The sequence below is a fragment of the Dendrobates tinctorius genome, unplaced genomic scaffold (genome assembly GCF_039654945.1).
Source record: "Dendrobates tinctorius isolate UK_male_01 unplaced genomic scaffold, ASM3965494v1 ptg000192l, whole genome shotgun sequence".
Classification (NCBI taxonomy): domain Eukaryota; kingdom Metazoa; phylum Chordata; class Amphibia; order Anura; family Dendrobatidae; genus Dendrobates; species Dendrobates tinctorius.
The window spans coordinates 550,349-554,578 of record NW_027361859.1 but is presented as its reverse complement, the minus strand read 5'-3'; the positions used below and the strand labels follow the sequence as shown (position 1 = coordinate 554,578).

At 42.0% G+C, this 4,230-nt stretch overlaps 2 pseudogenes; both read left to right on the top strand.

The window, feature by feature from the left end:
• Window positions 1-234: 234 nt before the first annotated feature.
• On the top strand, window positions 235-2,311 carry LOC141055927 (uncharacterized; annotated as a pseudogene).
• Window positions 2,311-3,849, top strand: LOC141055926 (ATP-dependent DNA helicase pif1-like; annotated as a pseudogene).
• Window positions 3,850-4,230: the final 381 nt, after the last annotated feature.

Genomic DNA, 4,230 nt, shown 5'->3' with positions numbered 1-4,230 from the left:
ACTTGCCACTAGGAGAATTGTTATGTCTTCCACCAGGGCACAGGAAATGGTTAGAGATTTTAAACATGCTGCCTTTTGTTACCAGTCACACATAAGCTATCAGGATAATTTTACAGTTCAGATAGGAAAAATGGATGTGGTCTGCATGTACTGCAGTGCCCTGAAATGGAAGGATGAACCGCCAGGTTTATGCTGTGCAAATGGCAAGATAAAACTTCCACTGCACTTGAATGCATGCCAAATGACGATTACAAGGTTGTCATTCGAGCTGACAAAACACCACAAGGTGAACATCAGCGACGTTTCAATGCTCCCACATTTGATGAAGTTGCCATCTTGATTGTAGGTAATGATTTTCAAAGCCGTGACATTGTGCTTCAGAAAAGGAACAATAGTTTGCAACGAGTAGCAGAAACTCACAGGTCCTATGATGCACTGCAATATCTAATCATCTTTTTTGGCAGGGACAGTATGGCTATCACTTTGGAATACCTCAGACAGACCCTACAACAGGCAACCCTTCAGGAAAAAAAGTGTCTGCCATGGTCTTCTATGCATATAGGATCATGACAAGATTTGCAGAGGAAAATCGCATCTTAAAATGCAAACACCTCTTTCACCAATTTATTGTTGACATGTATGCAAAGATTGAGAGTGAACGTCTATTATAGATCCGACTAAATCAAAAGAAGCTCAGGGCAGAAGAAGATATTCACCTTAGAGATGCTGTTGCAAATGATGCTGATCTAAAAGAGTTGGGGAAAATGGTTATTCTTCCATCAACTGTCACTGGAAGCCCACGACACATGCATGAATACACACAGGATGCAATGACTTATGTCAGAAAGTATGGCCGTCCAGATCTTTTCATCACCTTTACTTGCAATCCTGCCTGGGAGGAAATTGGAGGGCACCTGTTGCCGGGCCAAAAAACAGTGAATCGCCATGACCTTATTGCTCGGGTTTTCAAACAGAAACTTTCAAAAATGACTAATCTCATCACAAAATCACATATTTATGGTGAGACGCAGTGCTGGATGTATTCAGTTGAATGGCAAAAAAGAGGCCTTCCGCATGCCCACATCTTGATCTGGCTGAAGCAAAAAATACAGCCTTCCGAAATTGACAATATCATCAGTGCCGAATTGCCAGACCTTCAGACTGACCCATTGCTGTTTGACATCATCACAAAAAACATGATCCATGGTCCCTGTGGGAGTCTCAACAAAAATTCTCCCTGTATGATTGATGGCAGGTGTTCAAAGCATTACCCACGATCCCTGGTCCAAGAAACCCAAACAGGACAAGATGGATATCCAGTCTACCGAAGAAGAAAGCCAGGGGATGGTGGTTTCATAGCAAAGCTCAAAATGTGTGTTGGATCATCACTGCAAGAGATAGAAATTGGCAACAGGTGGGTAGTGCCTTACAACCCTTTGCTGTCAAAAATTTTCCAGGCCCACATAAATGTTGAATATTGCCACTCTGTTAAATCAATCAAGTATATCTGTAAATATGTCCACAAAGGAAGTGATCAAGCAGTTTTTGAACTGCAGAAAAATGGACCTATTATTGATGAAGTGGAGGCATTCCAGATGGGCAGGTACATAAGCAGCAATGAAGCTGTTTGGAGAATTCAAGGATTCTCCATTCATGAGCGCTACCCACCAGTTGCGCATCTGAGTGTGCACTTGGAAATGGACAGAGAATTTACTTTAACCCAGCAAACTTACAGCAGCAGCTCCTAACACCACCTAAGACCACCCTCTTGGCATTTTTTGAGCTGTGTCAACAAGACACTTTAGCAAAAACAATTCTCTACTGTGATCCACCAAAGTACTACACTTGGAATGCCTCCAGAAAAACACTGGAACGGAGGAAACGGGGGCTTGATATTGAAGGCTATCCAGGGGTGAAAGCAACTGATACTCTTGGTCGCGTCTACACTGTTCATCCGTCAAATGCAGAGTGCTTCTACCTGCGCATGTTACTTCATGTTGTCAAAGGCCCTACATCATTTTCTGACCTGAAGACCGTCGGAGGCCATGTGTGTAAAACATTTAGGGAAGCTTGCCAAAGAAAAGAACTTCTGGAAAATGATGGACACTGGGACATGACCCTCAGTGAAGCAGCAGCCACACAAACCCCAAAGCGACTAAGACACCTCTTTGCTATTATTCTAACAACCTGCAGCATTTCAAATCCTCTTGAGATTTGGACAAAGTACAAAAATGATCTCAGTGAGGACATCCTCATGCAGATTAGAAGGGAAAATCCACAGCAACTCAGGAAATGTTCAAGGAAACTTTAATGCTCCTTGAAGATCTGTGCAAAGCAATGTCAGGAAAAGCCTTACAGTTGCTTGGTTTGCCTGCTCCAATAAGAAATCCTGAAGGCATCCAAATGTGTAGGGAGATTTTCATAGAAACAAACTTCAATATTGATGAACTGACAGCATTTGTGTCTCAGAACGAGCCAATATTGGTACCAGATCAGAGGGACGCCTATAACTACATTCTAAGTTTCAGTGAAACCAACAAAGGTGGGATTGTCTTCCTTGATGCTCCAGGTGGAACAGGAAAGACATTTGTAATCAACTTGCTCCTGGCAAAATTTCGACAACAAAAAAAGATTGCACTTGCAGTGGCATCTTCTGGAATTGCAGCTACGCTTATAAAAGGTGGCAGGACAGCACATTCGACATTCAAACTACCACTTAACCTGTCTCATAGTGACAGCCCCGTATGTAATATTGCCAAGGGATCAGCACTGGCAAAATTGCTTCAAAAATGCAGTGCCATCATTTGGGATGAATGCACCATGTCACACAAAAGGGCTCTGGAAGCAGTGGACAGACTGTTGCAAGACCTGCGTAGCAACAAATATATCATGGGAGGAGTAGTTGTTGTTTTGGCAGGTGACTTCCGCCAAACACTACCTGTTATTCCAAGATCAACCCCTGCAGACGAACTCAATGCCTGTCTCAAAGCATCGTACCTTTGGAGAAAAGTAAAGAAAATGTCACTGAACACAAACATGAGGTTCTACATGACGGGCGATGTTTCTAGCCAGCTGTTTTCGAGCCAGCTGTTGACTATTGGAGATGGCAAGGCACCAGTAAACTCAACCACTGGACAGATCACCTTCCCAAGCAACTTTTGTTGCATTGTAACTTCCATTGAGGAGTTGAAAGCAAAGGTTTTTCCAAACATTGAACTCCACTTAAAAAATTCTGGCTGGCTGTGTGAAAGGGCTATTCTAGCTCCCAAAAATGACAGTGTCAATAAGATCAATCTTTAAATTCTAAATCTCCTTCCAGGTGTGTGCACAACTTACAAGTCAGTGGATACAGTTTTAGACCCTGCTCAAGCATTATTTTATCCAACTGAGTTCCTCAATTCCTTGGAGCCACAAGGACTTCCTCCTCACAACCTCTTTCTAAAACCTGGAGCACCTATTCTGCTATTGAGAAATTTGGATCCACCAAATCTGTGTAATGGAACAAGACTCTTGATTAAGAACCTGTTTCCACATGTAATTGAGGCAACCATTTTGACAGGATGTGCCACAGGAGAAGATGTTTTCATTCCAACAATTCCTCTCATTCCATCTGATTTGCCTTTTGATTTTAAATGCCTCCAGTTTCCTGTTCGACTGGCATTTGCTATGTCCATCAACAAGGCTCAGGGACAGTCCTTGAAAGTAGTTGGAATCGATTTACAATCTCCATACTTTTCTCATGGTCAACTTTATGTGGCCTGTTCAACAGTTGGAGCAGCCAAAAATCTGCTCATCTTTGCACCTGAAGGAAAAATTAAGAATGTCGTTTATCAAAAGGCACTCGAATAAATAGTACAAGATTACTTCACATTACTTGGCCAATTTATTTAAATCTGTGTGGAATATCTCTGGTGTTGAAATATATGTTGTGAAATGCTTCTATTGGCTTAGTTTTTGCCTTTTAATAATTACATTTCTATCTATTTGTTTTGTGGTTTTTATGTGCAGAATAAATTTTTGTTAACATATTCTATTTTGCTAACAGCAGTTATTAGCCCGGGAGACGCTGATGTCATCATAGGTTGCAAGCCCCGCCGCTCTTTATGATGTCATAATGTTTGACTATGGGATGGAGGATATGTATGATGGGTATATGGGCACGGGACTATGGGATGGCGGATATGTATGATGGGTATATGGGCACGGGACTATGGGATGGAGGATATGTAT